We start from the raw sequence: 18,501 nt of genomic DNA on the forward strand, positions 1-18,501 counted from the left end.
ACCAACAGAGCTCCTGACATTCCCATACCTAGGAATAATTTAATGTAAATATTGTATGTCTCAGGCATATTTCATGGAAACTACTGATTCAGTATGTGAGAGAGGAACTGGGTTAGTCAAGCTGATGTAACTACATGGGTGATTTAGCCTAGGACAGAGAAATATATACCAAAGAATAAGAAAAAAAGATATGAGAGATTTTTCTATAGAAGTCTGTAAGTCACTTAGTGGTGAATAATGTGAGTTACACATAAACTAGGTATGGTGGAGAATCTCCATTTCTAGTACTTGGGAAGTGCAGGTAGAATGCTGAGGAATAAATGTCACTCTTGGCTACATAGCACATTAGAGGGTGGTCTGTCAATGAAATACCATATTATAAATTCAAACAATCAATGAAAACAAGAAAAGAATATAATCAACCAGCCAACTAGAAAAAAATTAAAAAACTGAAACACACACATTTGGACACAAAACCAAGGCAACAAATTGAATCAGTGTACTCAGGCCCATAAAATTACTTACATCAATTATTCTAAAAATTGAGTTTAGACTGGAGATGTAGACCAGGTGGTAGAGTGCTTGCCTGTGATTTACAGAGCCTTGGGTTCTCTTCTAAGTACTTCACAAACCATGTATGAAGCTGCTTTCATATAAATCCAACACTTGGAAGGTGGGAATAGTGGAACAGAACTTCAAGGTCATACTTGGTTACCTAAGAAGTTTGAAGACACATTGGGAAGCATGTATCTTGTAGAAATAATAAAACCCAAGGGCCAGTAAGATTACTCAGTAGGTTAAAGACGATTGCTAATAGCTTGAAAGCCACATGGTAGAAAAACCAACTCATTCAATATACCCTCTGTCTTCTTCACAGGAACACTGAGCATTCTCTCCACAAGCACATACACTCAAATAAATAATAAATTGTAACAATTAGCACAACAAAAGCAGACAAACAAAAATATTTTCTCTCCTGATTGAGAATAAAGAAAGCCTACATTTCTTAATTTTATTCTTTACGTTTTGTAGCTTCACCTGTGTGCATATTTGGCAAAAATGAGTATGCTATGTTCAAAGAGGCCTGAAGATGGTGACAAATTCCATGGGATTGGAATTGTACTAGTTTGTGAATCATCATGTCGGGGTTGTGGAAAGAGCAGCTAGTACTGTTAAACATTGAGTCATCTCTCTGTGTGATGAAACAAACCACTTCAAAAATTCTATGTGAAGATAAAATATCAGGGATGATCAACCATGCCATAAGCACACCAGAGCATCATGGCACCTCATTCAATAGCTTTTGGCTGTGGGAGGAATGTAGCTTGCATGTCTATCTCCCAGCCTAACTTTGTGTTCTGGAATTGATAGCAGAATATCCTTTTAGGGCAAAATGTCATTTGGCACCATGGAACCCCACTTTCTAAAGAGACTGGCTGGACTCTTATGTCCATGTGGCATAATCTTCTTACATAAACCTAAGATTGATGTGTGTCCATCCTCTAGGTCAGTAAATGCATTATTATCAAATATAAAGAGAAAATTTACACTGTAACTTTGAGAAAACTTCACCATTTTGGATGTTAGACTGCCCTTTTAAATAGACTGTCTTATCAGCAGGGTGTCCCACCATGGTTTATTGTATAAATCAGGCTACTCTAGAATTTACAGATATCTGCCTGTCTTGTCTCCTTTGTGTTGGGATTAAGGGTATGTGACCCCACCACCCAATTCAAATATTCCATCTCAATACCAAGTTGTAACTCAAAACTTTCAAACAAAAATCAAGCAAAGAAACAAGAAAATTCTAAGGTTTGGGCCAGTTGTGCCATCTCATACCTTAACATCAAAAGCCTTGTCCGTCAGTCCTTGGAATTTAGTTGTTGCTAAAATGTATTGTTGAGCACACTGCAGAAATAGCTGAAAAATATCTTGCAGCCAGAGTGCTCTGAGCTCTAGCCACTGTCAACACTATGGGAAAAGATAGAGTACTTTCCTCCATTTTTTACTATGTGTAACTTAGAATTCCAATCCTTGACTTTCTCCCCACTTTCTTCCTGAACTTTCTTGGAGAAAGCATGGAGAAATGTGATCACCATTAAACACATTGTAACCAGGTCCATGACAACAACAACCAAAACAAAGACATAAAAGATCCAAGCACCCTCTACCATGGTGCTTTCTAGTGCAGTTCTAGGCATATCTGTCTGGAAGGCTGCCTACCTCCTAGTTTTGCCTCTCCAATCTGCCATGTTTCCACAGATGACACTGCTCTGTAAGAATTGAGCCACAAACAGCAGCTGGTAGCAGAGTCTCTCAAATGCTCTGGCCCATTGAAGCCCATGTGTAAAGCTAGCATATACATGAACCATTCAAGTTTTTTTTTGGAGGGGACCCACTAGTGCTAAGGAAGCCCTACTTTCTTCCTCTCTGCCTTTCCAATAGCCAAAGTTTGGAAAATGACCTGTTTCCTGGGCAAGTGTGGCAGGATCATTTACAGGCAATTAGATCTGTTTTGTTAAGACTGCTCAGTTTGTCTCCCAACTGCCAGCAGTAGGTTCTAAGCTTGTGTTCTCTCTCTGGGAGCTACTCCTCCCCCAACCCCTGCCAAACTATGACAAACTATTATATTTATGGGTGGATACATTAAATTAGTTGGGCACCATTTAACTCAGTCAGTACAGCATGACACTCTTAATCTCAGAGTCATGGATTCATTCTACATATTGAGCATCATTTGTAGAAAGAATTCTTTATATATTAACTAAATCTAGAATTATTATAACATTGTTTTTTTTTAACGAGCTAGTTCCCCAGTGACTGAAAATCGAAACTGTTATTTGTTTTTAAGCTGGAATCTCTATAATGGGCAAATTCTGAGCTACCCTAATCCTAGTACCTTTAAAACCCACATAAAGCCAATCACTTGCCAATCTGATGACTCCCAGGGCAGCTTCTGTTCTGTTTATCTGTTCCTACCGTCATGTGCTCATCACTGTCTTGCCTTCTTTTTCTCCCTTCTTCCTGGCTTCCTCTCTTCCTTCTGCTCTTCTGCCTTCTCTTTTCTCCTTCCTTTCTGGACCACAAGCCTGGGAACCTTCATATTCCTCTTTACTGCCCAGGCATAGGCCTCAGCATCTTTATTTGAACAACCATGGATCGTTAGGAACATTCCTTATCATCTCATTGTTACAGTTATAGGAGATAATGCAACATTCAAACAGTACCCATGGCAGGGTGGTGACCAGATATGAAGTCACTGTAAAATGAAGTTGAATCTTACTCCAACAGTAGACTGCAGAGCAGAAAGAACAAACATCATGTTCTTTCATTGTTCTACTCACAGCATTTAGGGAAATTTTCTCATGGAAAATTGGTTAATGCACAAATTTTAAACTACTTTTAAAAGTTCAGATAGCCAGGTGTGATGATGTGTGCCTGTCATCCCAGTACTTGGAAGGTTGGCAGAAGACCAGTGATTCAAAATTATCATCAACTTTATGGCATGATTGAGATCTGCCTTCACTACATGAGACACTGAAACACACACACACACACACACACACACACACACACACACAGAGAGAGAGAGAGAGAGAGAGAGAGAGAGACAGACAGACAGACAGACAGACAGACAGACAGACAGACAGACTACTCACATACAAGTAATCAATTGATATTTATTTTAAATTATTTTGAGATCAAAATGAAGTCATTGGAAATTGAGGGCATAGGTGTATCATTCTTGTATTTTTATCTCTTCAGAAATCCCAGAGGTATTTTTGTGTCAGGATATCACCTCTGGGTCATAGATTGTTTTTAAAAATCAGAGTCACTGGAAGAATATTTTGATGATTTCATTAAAGGTAAAGATGAGTGATGTGCAGTGCTGTTCTGGGAGTCAGAGATTCTAAGATCCTGCTGAGTTTCATAGCCAATCTGTGTCCCTACATTCTGAGGTCTCTATCATCACTGGAAGTAGATATGCTGGGAGCCAGGACTGTAGTCCTCTTTCTGCTGTCCACATTATTAAGCATCCCATGGTATTCCGAATCTCAAAATATTTTAGTATGTACAAGAGGCCACACATGAGAAGAAAGTGCTCTATCACCAGCTCCATCCGAAGACCTCCTTCTCCTTTTCATTTTGAGACAGTGTCACACTAGTTTTTTTGTTTTTTTTCTTTTTTTATTAATTTATTCTTGTTACATCTCAATGGTTATCCCATCCCTTGTATCCTCCTATTCTTCCCTCCCTCCCATTTTCCCCTTATTCCCCTCCCCTATGACTGTTCCTGAGGGGGATTACCTCCCCCTGTATATGCTCATAGGGTATCAAGTCTCTTCTCGGCAACCTGCTGTCCTTCCTCTGAGTGCCACCAGTCTGGCCTTGACTTCACTCTGCAGCTATTTCATTGTCCCATACAGTTTAAAGAGGGGCTATAAAGCCATCAATGACATCATCTATTGTTTGATTCCCCTGGGCAGTTTGCTCACTCATGTACTAAAGAATAACAACATGTAAGATAAAGGTCATATAGCATATTCAGAGATATCTCAGGAATTAATAGTCCTTGCTGTTCAACTATGAGGACCTGGCCTTTGATCCAAGTACCCATATAGCAAGTTGGGTGTGGTCTCATGAGCACCTGTGACACTGATACTGGAGGATCAGGAAAAAGAAACAAGAGGACTCTGAGCTTAATAGTTGCTTTTCTGTTGCTGTGATTGAATGCCTTGATGAAGGCAAATTACAGAAGAAACCTTATTTGTCATAATGTTTCCAGAGAGATAAGAGACAAGTCAATAATGGGGAAGCTGAGACATGGAAGCAGGAGCAAAAAGCTGAAAGCTTAATTCCATAAACACAGACATTAAGCAGATAGAGAAAATTGGGAATAGATGAAGGTTTGAAATGTCAAAACCCACTCCAAATGTGACCCTTGCTTCATCAAGACCAATCCTTCTAATCTTACCCAAACAGTACCACCAACAGGAAACTCGGTGTTAAAACATCTGAGACTATGGAATCTCTTCTCTTTTAAACAGCCACACTGGGAAGTACTGGTTTCAAGCCTCGCTAAAAAAAAAATTCAAGCTTTCAACTTGGAAAAAGATCCTTCTTCAAAGAAATAAGACAGCGATCAATAAAAGACTGCACACAACTCTCTTATTCAGCATCTGCTCCTGTGCACACAGACAAACACACACACATACACACACACACACACACACACACACACACACACACACGTGTGTACACAGGCACACATATGTAACCGTGCAATAAACATGGCAAGAATTAGTTTCCACAAAAAGAAGCATATAGAATTATAATGGTTTAGGAAGTAGCAGAGAACCAGGCAAGGGGAAAGAAAAGTGTGTGCGTTAAAGGATTAGGCCAGAGAGACTTGATACCCTATGAGCATATACAGGGGGAGGTAATCCCCCTCAGTCACAGTCATAGGGGAGGGGAATAAGGAGAAAATGGGAGGGAGGGAAGAATGGGAGGATACAAGGGATGGGATAACCATTGAGATGTAACAAGAATAAATTAATAAAGGAAAAAAAGGATTAGGCCAGCAAAAATCAACTGATAGAACTGGAAAGACACCTCAGATTTTAAGTGTGCAGACTGTTCTTGCATAGGACCAAAATATAGAGACAAGAGACCATGACAAGTGGTTCAAGATGACATACAACTCCAGCTACAGGACACATGTAAAAGCAGTAGAAACCAACTGAGAAAGTCGCCTGATGCCATCTTTGGGCCTCCACACACATGCATACACATATGCGTGTACTCCTCCACATCGATGAAACACATAGATACATGCACATGCCTAGTATTCACGTGTACACATAAAAAGTTGTAATCAGAATCACAAGAATATACCTGAGGCAGAGTAAACAAGATGTTCTCTGGTTAGAGATGGCTGGCGGACTTCTCCGAGAAGAATTATTACAATCACAGGGTATTTGGGGGGGGGGTTCTGTATTGAAATGTGTTCATTTCCTCAAACATACTCTCAATGCTGACATGTTCTGTGAAGTTGTCTTTTACACCCCTGCCCATGACGACTGTGAAATCGTATGTACAATAATTTCACTTTATATACTTACATATATAATGTAAAAAAGTGTGTATTTGTCATAATAATTTCACTTCATATATGTGCATGTATATTGTCAAAAATGTGTGTGTGTGTGTGTGTGTGTGTGTGTGTTCATGCTACCTATGTGAATCAGCTACCCATGGATGCCATGCAGATCTTAGATGAAACTCAGATCATGATGTTTGGCAGCCATCACCATTAACCACAGAGCCGTCTATCTGGTCCTGGGCTACTGCTGTTGTTCTTTTAGGCTTCCCTTTCTGATCTCCCACACACGGTGCCATTTGCATCCTGGCTTGAGCACACACGTGGCTATATATTCCTAGCAGAGAAAGACATCACTCTGCTACTGAGGTATGAAAAGCCTATCCTACCTGCCTTGTCAATGTTAGGTTTCTGACGAGTCCTGAGTGTTACTTTCACTTGCTCCAGCTTCTGGTTATTCTATTCCAACCTCCAGGCTATGTTTTTTTTTTTCAAGTCATTCTGGTGTCAACAGCATAAAGTTTTCTTCCATGCTGAGATTCTAAAACAGTAACCCCACACTTGCACTGTGAGTTCTAAATATTTCTGTGCTGAGCCTAGGGTCATAGTCCAATAGGCAGGTGTTCTTGATGTCAGCATTCAGGCAAGAGTTGGAATCCCTAGCACCTGCTGAAAAGCTCAGGAATGGCTTTGTGTGACTGCAAGCCCCTGTACTAGGGCATCCGACAGGCAGAGTCCAGGAATTTAGTGGCCAGCCTAGACAAAACAAAAAGAATTTTAGGTTCAATAAGGCAGACCATGATAGGGAAAGACCCTCAATGTGTTACTTTTGCCTCTGGATGGGCTCCGGTCTGTGCTATGTGAAACTCCGTCTCAAAATTAAATCAAACAAAATGAACAAGCCAAGAAAATGAAACAAAAACTCAGTGTTTGTGGGTGTGCACTGGTGCACACACAAACACAGGCATACACACATGCACCCACAAATGCATGAAAATGTGTACACACACACACAGAGCGAGGCAAATGAATACGCACACATTTTAGGACACACAATGATGCATATTAGTGTGCACGAGGTCTAGGCTGTCGTGTGTGTGTGTGTGTGTGTGTGTGTGTGTGTGTGTGTGTGTGTGTATTCTCCACCCTCAGCCTCACACCTATGGAGATTACAGGAATGGACTACTTATGCCTGGCTTATTGTCACTGTCTGTGAGGAATTTCTGTGTTTCTGCTTAGCGAATCTTCTGTTCTGGAGACAGGATCTCATGGACAACACTAGTCTCAAACTCACTATGTTCATAAATATTGCCTCCAACTCCTGATTCTTCTCTCCTAAGTGTTGAGACTATTGGTGTACACCAATATGTCAGAACCTTTGACTAATATGTTTAAAATATATTTATTTACTTACTGTTTACAGTTGTGGAGGGGTCAGGGCTGCGTGTGTATTTGACTATGTTGACACTCCTTATTAGGAATTTCTTTTATTTTATCTTTAGTTTCTTTATGTAACCCCATGTCTGTATAGCAGAGGTGGTCCTGGTACTCACATGTATAAAAGGCTGGGTCCAAACTCACAGAGATCAGACTGAATCTCTTCATGAATGCTGGGATTAGAGGCCTGCACCACCATACCCAAATATAGATAGATTTTTCATGTGTGTGTGAGAGGCAGGGAGGGAGAGGGAGGGAGAGGGAGAGAGAGATTGTTTCCACAAGTGATAGTGCATGTAAAATCCAGAACAGGGATTGGACCCCCTGAGTAGATGTTACAGTCAGTTATGAGCTAACATATAATGGGGAAAAAAATTCAGTCCTCTTCAATAGCTGTGTGTGCTGAGCCTCACATCCTGACCCCACATTCTTTAAGAATAAATTATTTGTGTGTGTGTGTGTGTGTGTGTGTGTGTGTGTGTGTGTGTGTGTGTGTGGTTTGCTGCATTGGTTGTCATGGCTCAGATGTGGAAGTCAGAGGACAACTCGGGAAGGATTCGCTGATTCTTCTTTTTCCTTGAGCCCTCTCAATGCTTTCTCACTTTCTTCTCTGTTCTGTTCCTTTCCTTCTCCCTTTTTCCTCCTTTCCCTCCTTCTTCTCATTTTCTCTCTCTGTTGTCAGGCAGGTTTACATCTTCACTGGTATTTTTGGTTTCTTTTAGGACACAGGAAGTGGCATTAAGATCTCTGAGTTCCAGATTCTGGCAATGAGGAATAAAACTGATGTGAACATAGTTAAACAAGTGTCCTTGTTGTACGGTAGAGCATCTTTGGACTATATACCCAGGAGTGGTATAGCTGGATCTTTAGCTGTTCCCAGTTTTCTGAGAAGCATCAGATTGATTTCCAAAATGGTTGTACAATTTTTGCACTCTCACCATTTTGAGAAATGGTTTCTGTTTGTAACTGTGGCTGCCCTGGAACTCCTCTGTAGACCATGGTTGCCTTGAACTCATGGGTCCTCCTGCCACTGGTTTTCCAATATTAAAGGCATGCACCAACACTTCTCAATATTGTGGGAACCAGTTCTTAAGGAAGAGGCTTCCAGGCTAGAGCAATTTGGGAGGCAGGAGCAGATGGATCTCTGAGTTCAAGTCCAGTCTGGTCTATATATGTAGCTTCAGGCCAACCAGTACTGCATAGTGAAAACCTGTTTTAAGGCAACAAAGCCAAACAATGCAAAGCCATAGTTGACATTATAGTGTTTTCATATTGTCCCTACTGCTTTCTCCTCTGTGCCCCTACCTCTTCCTCTTGGACCCTTCTTCCTCATAGAACTCTTCCTGTTTGCATTGCACACATCTTTCTATAATCATTTCCAATGTTTCACTTTCATTATGCCCAGCCTTTGGACAGCATTTTTATTTCCTTATTTCATGTGGCTGAGGATTGAACCCTGTATCTTTCGCGTTTGGACCAAATATCTTATCACTGTTCTATAGCCCCAGTCCTGGATATTTTTCCTCTTATGTTTGAGATTATACTAATCACATCGTTTCTCCCTTCCTGTTCTTTCATACAAACCCATATACCCCTCCTTGCTCTCTTTCAAATTCATTGCTTTTTCATTGATTGTCATTACATGGATATAAGCATATACACATATATTCTTAAATATGGTGGAAGACGGAACCACACTGAAGCCACTTTAAGTAAAGCTCTCATGTCAAGTAGGGGTCAAATAAAATTTAAGTTCCCAAGACCTTCCTGGGAAACTGAAATCCTAGTTGGCAAGTTGAAGGCATGAATGCTAGGCAAGTTGCCCTTCCATACACAGGTCAGTAACCTGACTAATGGGAAAAGAATAAGTGTACGACAAAGAAGTGTTCCTAAGGAAGTTCCCAGCACTAAATCCTGACTGGTGGGAAAATGTAACTGTAACTTGGCACAGATATTCGTGGGTTTGGAGCTTAAAAACTGCAACATCCTGGCTCAGGGCCTCAGTTCAGTTCCCAAGTCTGTTTTATGGCCCTGATCAACCAGTAGCAGCCTGAGTACAACAAATTTTTGTCAAGCACTTATATAATTATTAAAATGAACTTTCAAAGACAAAATCAGTTCCCTGAGTCTATGCTGTTGTCCTTGACCGGTTGGGTTTTCATTGCCTAATTCCAGTAAAGGTCTTGCTTTACTGGACTCTCATATTTGCTTAGGTTGTTTTGGTTTTATGGACCCGAACAATAGACTATTCAGTCTGTATACTGTTACTTATATGGATGCTTGTGTGACTCGCTTTTTTGGTATTAGAACACGCCTATTGAAAGTTGAAGAAATCCGGTTTTCTCACCACCAACATTCCTTGCTGAATATTTTTAAAGCTTATTTTGAGACAGGGTCTAATACAATACAGGGTGGCCTTGAACTGGCAGGAGACAGAAGATGTTCCTGTCTGTAAACCAGAGCCTCCTTTGTAGTAGACAAGGGCTCCACCAATCCCTGTTTTATATGCAGTATTCAGTTGTTCGGTATATTCCACTCTCAGGAACTTCAGTGATTGTCATTCAACTTAAATTATGTTGACTGGACTGTTTTAACACGAACAAGGTCATGTTTACTTTTGAGTACTCTGCATGAGACTCTCACATAGTTGCCTCTTCCTTCTTTGCTGCCTTTTTGCCTTCTGACGACTATTAGTCTCCCTCTTCACAGCTGGCTCTCTGGCCTATCTGTTCCCATTTAGCAAATACTCCAATCCTCTTAGTCTCGGTGGGAGCAGGACTGAATTAGACCAGGTATGGGGAAATGATAGGTGTGTAACAGGCTGTGTCTGTCAGAATACCTTTAAAAATTGTTTTTGGGGGCTTAGAGAGATGGCTCTGCAGTTAAAAATCACTGACCGATTTTTCCAGAAGACATGGGTTCAGTCCCCAGAACTTATTAGGCAGGTAACAATAATAAACGAAAAAAGGAGTCTCGGCTATGGAACAGGTGATCTATGTCTTTTCATGAAAAAACAAAATGAATTGTTTAAAGCATGTTAATTCATGGAATTCAGCTTAAATTGCAGTAACCAATGTATGGTAGTGACACTCAAGCCACAATTCAGCCAGGTAAAAGTATATTGTGGATCTGACTATCAGAGTTCTGAGGCTGGTAAAAAATGAGATAATATATTGTGAAAATATCCTTAGATTTAGATCTAATGGGATTTATTTTATACCTGGTACTGCCCTCATGCTAGGGCTTTCATCTTGAGATGATGCAGATAAGCTTCCCATAGAAGGAGATATTTGTACTCAGCTGTGATATTTGCATTTTGTAGGATTTTTTATTATGTATTTATTTATTTTATTTTATGAATATGGGTGATTTGCCTGTATGTATTTCTCAGAACCACACGGAGTGCTAGGTTGCTGAAGAGGCCAGAAGAACATGTCAGATCTCCTGGAACTGGAGTTGTAGATGTTTGTGGGCTGCCACGTGGGTCCCGGAAGTCAAATCCTGGTCATCTAGAAGACCTTCCAGTGCTCTTAAAAATTGATCTATCTCTACAACTCCTATTATTTTTAAATATTTGTTTTTATTTATGTGTGTATGTGTGTGTGTGTGTGTGTTTGTTTGTTTGTTCACTTACTACAGTACTATGCAGTGACCAGGAATGTCAGAAGAGGACATAGGAGCCTTTAAAGTTGGAGTTATAAGAAGTTGTGAGCTGCCTGACAATGGTTCTGGAAACGAAACTGGAGTTTAATTCAGAGTCCTAAAGACTGAATGATTAATTCATGGCTGGTGGTGTATTGCTGGTCTGCACCCCACTTCTTAAAGACAGTACCTTTATAAAAAAAATCATTTAGGTTAAAATTAAATGATTAGAGGGGATTCCAATAGAACTTATATACTTAGAAGAGGAAATTTCAACAGAGACACAAAGTGAAGATGAGATATAGACACAGTTGGAAGACAGCCACCTACATCACTGTCCTTGGCACTCTAAGAGATACTCCCCAAATACAGGATCTCAAAGAGATAGACCTCCCCAAAAACAAGATCTCAGACTTTGGGTCTCTGGAACTATCAGATTATCTGTCTTTCATTACACCTAATCCAACTTCTGCTGGCAGCCTTAGCAATGGATACATGAGCTTTGGGGAGTTTTTTAGGACAAAGAAATATGAGTATTATGGGGCTGGAGAGTTGGCTCAGTGGTTAAGAAGACTGGCTCCTCTTATAGAGGTGCTGAGTTCAATACCCAGCAACCACATGGTGGCTCACAACCATCTACAAATGAGATCTGGTGCCCTCTTCTGGTGTGTAGGCCTACAGACAGACAGAATACTGTATACATAATAAGTAAATAAATCCTAAAAAAAAGAAAGAAAGAAAGAAAGAAATATGAGTAGTCATATTTGAATATTCAATATAATAAAATATTCAGTCTGTAGGATATGTACTGTTTTAAGTTACTTGACATGAGAGCTCTAGGCATCTTCACAGGAATATTGACACAGATGAAGGAGGAGAAGAGCTGGATCTTCAACCTCTCATGAGATCTACCCTAAGCTTCTCCTTAATATCTTCCAGGCCTCACTCAGGGTTAAAAAAAAAACTTACTTCACAGAGCCTGGATATCACAAGCAATAAAGCATCAAAGAAATTACTTCAGAGTATCCCAGGCTGAATCCTTCTATAAAATATTCCATAAGAAGTCTGGCAGGCCTTTTCCCCTGGCTGGCAGAGCGGAGGCCGCACGATGCCTGAAGTTACTGTAAAAGACGTTAACCAGCAGGAGTTCATCAGAGCTCTGGCAGCCTTCCTCAAGAAGTCCGGGAAGCTGAAAGTCCCTGAATGGGTGGACACAGTCAAGCTGGCCAAACATAAAGAGCTTGCTCCCTATGATGAGAACTGGTTCGACACATGAGCTGCTTCCACAGCACGGCACCTGTACCTCTGCGGTGGTGCAAGGCTTGGCTCCATGACCAAGATCTATGGAGGACGGCAGAGAAACGGTGTCAGGCCCAGCCACTTCAGCAGAGGCTCCAAGAGTGTGGCCCCCCGGGTCCTCCAAGCCTGGAGGGGCTGGAAATGGTGGAAAAGGGCCAAGATGGGGGCCGCAAGCTAACACCTCAGGGACAGAGAGACCTGGACAGGATTGCTGGACAGGTGGCAGCTGCCAACGAGAAGCATTAGAATAAAGGATGCTGGGTTAATAAATTGCCTCGTTCATTAAAAAAAAAAAAGTCTGGCAGACTTTTCTAAAGAGCCGTTCCCTTGGCAATAATATTCAAAATTACCTGGGGCTTACAGGAGTACTTCAAATGTTCTGTTCAAATGTTGTGTGAATAAAGGTCATGGCATAAACATCAAGTGTTATCTCAAGTCCTTTTACTATCAAATCTTGAGCTAGAAAGAAGGCTGAGTGAGTAAAAACACTTGCCACCAAACCAGAGGACCTGAATTTATTCTTGGCACCACATGAGGGAAGGGTAAATATCGGCTTCCAAAGTCCTCTGATATCCATATATATGATAATGACACCACCCACAAAATAAATAAATTACTGTAACTTAAAAAAATATTTCTAATATTTCAAATATACAGAATGATGAAAATAATAGAAATATTATTCCAATTGTGTCAAACCTGTCTCCAAATTTTATCATTACACTCTAGTCAGGTTGTAAGAGTTGAACTTTAGTCTTCTTCTCTTACTCTGTAATATTGGAGATCAGCAGTCCATGGTGATGGAGAAAAAAAACATGGACAAGCTGTACTCTCCTGTGGTAGAGGACTGGAGAAATAGATAAGGATGCTTCTGTGTTTCTACTGAGGGGAAACATTTGTACTCCACATTGTAAAAGAAATTGTCTCACACACACACACACACACACACACACACACACACACACACACACACACAAGAAAAACAATGTAACAGCTTCACATTTGAACTGTGGAGATGTTTTGTGTGGTGGTTAACGCTGACATAATGCAAAATCACCCGGAGTGTGTGGTTTCAATGAGGAATCACCTAGATCAGGCGGTAGTCTGTGTGCATATCTGTGAGGGGTCCTCTTAATTGGTTTAAATGAGGTGTGAGGGACCACTTTGACTGTGGATGATACTAGTCCATGGGCTGAACCCCAGACTTAAAGAGAGATAGGGAGCTGATTGCTCACCTGTGTGTCTAGTGCAATGTGATGAGCTAATTCTAAGTCCTGTTGCATTGACTTTCCAACAATGATGGGCTGTATCCTAGAACTGTGACTCAAAAAAAAAACTTTCTCCATTAGGTTTATTTTTCATGGTATATTATGCCAGTACCAGAAATGAAACTGAGGCAGGTCGCTTGATCTGAGTTAACGTCCACCCTCAGCTCACAAGACACTGAACGAGTATAAGGCTGATGCTGTCAGACAAGCTACAACGAGGGTTTCGAAAAGGACCTGAGCTCAGACAGATTGAAAAAAGGAAGAGTGCACAAGATGATAAAAGAGACACGGACATTAGAAATGTGCCTGACATGAGGACAAGTGCCTGGACGTTTTCCACCACTGTAATATCTGTGATGGGTGTGCCCAAGTAGATAAAGCTCCCAGGGACCTCATCTGTTGATGTACGTATTATTCCTCCTACATTAGTTAATGCAGGAAATTATTAAGTCAGCAGTTCTCTTTAACCAGCTAGTGCCCAAAGGACAGACAGAAACTATGGTTTATTTTTAAGCTGCAAGCACTATGCAGGGCAGAATCTGAGCTACTCTAATTTTAATATCCTTTAAACCCACATATAAACCAATACCTTGCCTATCTGATGACTTCCCTGGTGGATTCTCTTCCCTTAATCTCTCTTTTCCACCACCTGCTCCACCATTCTCCTAGTGTTCTCCCCTGGAAACTCCTCCCTTCCACTTCCTATCCTTCTGCCCAGCTGATTGGCCAAACAGCTCTGTATTGGCAACTGCCATACACACTCAAGGCAGTCCTCCACACTAATCTCTAGATTGCTTCTTGCTGCTAATTCCCTTTCCATACTTGTATTGTTGTACCTTTCATATATGTGTACATATATATGATATATTAAATATACATGAAATCATATATATATATATATATATATATATATATATATATATATATATATATATAATCATTGCCTATGTTCCGATATAACTTCTTTTCTGTGTCAGGCAGATTCTTGCAGAATAATTATGAGTATGGTATTTTAATTCTTGATATTAACTCCAATATTGATTCAAGTAGATTTTTCAAGCCCTCCTGCAGAACAACTCAATCTGCTAGGAATTCTATGATTTTTCACTTGTCCCTGATACATAACTTTCACTAGAAGAGAGACAGGCTTGATACAGATGTACAACTTAGGTATGCTTTCGCTCTAGCTCTAGAGATAAAGTCACAAGTCTCTGTGTCCACAGAAGATAAACGATTAACTAATCTTGGAGTGAAAGACATAATTACTATTCTGAACTTATAATAAACTAAGAGATAGCTGGAAAATGTATAGCCAGATCAGTCTTGATGGAAAAGATAAATACCTAGTTGTAACCTCTTGGACCCTGTTAACCTTTAGACTTTGTCAATCTTTGTCATTGTGGACACACAATGGACTTATGTAATTGAGACATAGAGAGGAAATCTTTAGTTTTAATGAGAAAAACATGTAACATATTATCCTATTGTATTCATCTATTTTTATTATTAATTGCCTTTTTGACTGTGAAGTGATTATTTTCTGACATAGACAGCTTTGTCTCAGAAGTATAAAATTATGGCCAGACAAAAGAATTGGTGGAAGCCCAAAGGAATTCACCTCATCCATGAGTTGTAAATATGTAAATATGTATAAAGGTATATGTTTGTATGTAAATATGACCATCGGGTTTTTATATATGCATTATATGAATATATGTTAATTGCTTGTATATATGTAAGCAGCTCTTTTTGTATCATCCAGTGAATTTGTATATAAATACGTACAAGTCTATTTGCCTGACCGTTTGTCTGTGTGTATGTATGGGCTGATCCTGTGGAAACAGCTATAGAATATGATCAGGAAAGAGGTTTTCCCTAGTGGCAGCCTGTATTGCAGCAGTTTCTACAGAGGAGATGCCTGCTAAAGTCAACAACATCATCACATGTAAGTTTGCGGGAATTTCTTGGTTGAAAATTTTTGTTTCATCTATCTTTTGAGTGAATGTGTGTGTGTGTGTGTGTGTGTGTGTGTGTGTGTGTGTGTGTGTGTGTGTGATATATCTCTTTCTTTCCCCTCCTTTTCTTTTTGGTTCACAGAGACTTTACTGGCCTCTAGGCTTTACCAGAAGACTTAGCCTGGCTTTATAGACCTAAACAATTGGCTCTGCTTGTGCAGGCCTTGAAGGGAGGAGAGAGGACAAGGATTGCTACACTGAGCTGGCAAAGTCCAGCAAAGATAAAAATCTCTGAGTAAACACACCAGAAGCTCTTTTTTTATTTTATTTTATTTTATTAACTTATTCATGTTACATCTAAATTGTTATCCCATCCCTTGTATCCTCCCATTCCTCACTCCCTCCCTTTTTCCCCTTACTCCCCTCCCATATGACTGTGACTGAGGGGGACCTCCTCCCCCTGTAATATGCTCATAGGATATCAAGTCTCTTCTTGGTAGCCTGCTATCCTTCCTCTGAGTGCCACCAGGCCTCCCCATCCAGGAAACGTGGTCAAATACGGGGCACCAGAGTATGTGTGAAAGTCATACTCCACTCTCCACTCAACTGTGGAGAATGCCCTGTCCATTGGCTAGACCAGTGTGAGCTGGAAATGATCATAATGAGTGAGTTAACCCAGAAGCAGAAAGACTCAAGTGGTATATACTCACTTGTATCTGCATATTAGCCCAAAGGGCATGTCCCATGAAAGTCTTCACTTACCAGGAAACTGGGACAGAGGGGAGGACATCCTATTTGGACTCTATATGACAGAAGCATGGGAGAATGGCAAAGTAGAAGGATCCAGAGGGTCCTAGAAACCTACAAGAGGAACATTATGATAGGCAGATTTGGGCCCAGGGGTCCCGCTCAAACTATGGCACCAACCAGAAGCTCTTTGTCAGTATAATTAATACCACCTGTTGTTAGCTAAAGAGTGGCTTAGGCCGGTAGGAAGACCAGAGCTTCTGATTGCTGGTAAGGCTTGGTAAGGCACCAGAACTTAAGTCTGGAGCACTGTAGTTTAAGCACAAGTAGAACTACTTTTGAGTTCTTCATCACAACCCCCAAATAGATTAAATATAGGTACAGAAAAGGAAATGCTAGTGGCAGTCTGTCTGGTCCCAATAATCAACCCTAAACTCATTTGACTCAGTCCTTCCACCCTGACATTAACTTTAACAAGGCACAATGAAATACTACTCAGCTATTAAAAACAAGGAAATCGAGGACACCAGAGTTCATGTCTGAGTCACTCCCTACTCTCCACACAATTGTGGAGAATGTGCTGTCCATTGGCTAGATCCCCATATTTGCCCACTTCCCTTCAGTGGGAAGACCTGGTGACACTCAGAGGAAGAGGAAGTAGGCTACCAGGAAGAGACCTGATAGGCTGGGTGATCTTATAGTGGGGGACAACGTCCCCTTCAGTCACAGACCTGGGGGGGGGGGGCAATAGAATGAAAGAGGGAGGGGGAATGGGAAGATACAAGAGAGGGCATAACAAATTAGATGTAATTTGAATAAATTACTTAAATAAAAATTTTAAAAAACGAAAAACAAAAAACAAAAGCCTCACATATCACACTGAGACAGCTGAGAAGAGACAGGGTGGATTACAAAGCATGTTGCTTTGGGTGGGTGATTTTTGTCCCTAAAGTTTCTTGCTATAATAATCTGAAAAGATAAAAAAAAAAGGAAATCTTAACATTTGCAGGCAACTAGATGGAATTAGACATGATCATCCTGAGTCAGTTAACCCGCACTCAGAAATACATGCATGGTAGATGATGGGATATCTCCACTGATGAAATAAGCTAATTGAAGCCAGGTTAGAAGTACAAAAAGGGTAGGTTTATTTGGGAACTGAAGTTCCTGGTGAGTTCAGTAGCCTCAGGGGATGAGGACAGAGGACGCTGCACTCCAACTATGGTGGGTGGAGTTTTTAAGGATTGCAGATGAAGGAAAGTGACATGTCTGTCACCTGATGGACTTAGGGAGCCAGTGGCTCCAGAGGAGGTGGTTGGGGAATCCTCAGGAATGTAGAGACTTTCCTTTGATGGGGCATGGTTGGAAAACGGAGTAGCATCTAACAGACCATGTTGGGGCTAGGGAGAGGAGAACAACCAGAGATGCCAACTGAACAGTATATACTCACTTATAAGTGGATGTTAGCCCAATATAGATGTCCTCAGAGACTCCACCCAGCAGGGCATGGGGAGATGGAAGGACCCAGAGGGTTCAGGAGCCCCACAAAGAGACCATCAAGGCTAGTGGAACGGGGGGGGGGAAGCTGCACAAACTTACATGCAACAAACCTAGACTTCCTGTTCAGATCTAGCCAATGGCACATCTGTAATAAATCCCTTCAACCTTAGACTCATAAAAAAAATCACAGAAGATGATACACAAAGCCGCCAGAGGCCCAGGATGCCTATTGCCTATACACAAACACACACACACACACACACACACACACACACACACACACACACACATCCTAGCCATGTCATAGAAAATAGATCCATGAGCTGTCAACAGTATAGTTACCCAAATAAGTCAGCACATTGGTCACATCAATGAGATCAGGGGAAATTCCCCATGGTCTTACTTAGATGAAGAAATATAAATAACATAAATAAATCCTATAAATAACTGATGAGAGAAGGAAAATCAACTGTCTCTGGGATGAAATCCCACATTTGTCTCAGCTGCTCATCTCAGGGTACATCACATAAAGCAGAACTAAACAGACTCAGTA

The 18,501-nt window shown here is 40.8% G+C and overlaps 1 pseudogene across 1 annotated transcript; it reads left to right on the forward strand.

Annotated features, from left to right (window-relative positions):
* Window positions 1–12,258: 12,258 nt before the first annotated feature.
* On the forward strand, window positions 12,259–12,774 carry LOC311591161 (small ribosomal subunit protein eS19-like; annotated as a pseudogene). Its single transcript has one exon. The product of its transcript is annotated as a small ribosomal subunit protein eS19-like (transcript).
* Window positions 12,775–18,501: the final 5,727 nt, after the last annotated feature.

The sequence above is a fragment of the Acomys minous genome (assembly GCF_964271855.1).
Source record: "Acomys minous genome assembly, chromosome: 20".
NCBI lineage: Eukaryota > Metazoa > Chordata > Mammalia > Rodentia > Muridae > Acomys > Acomys minous.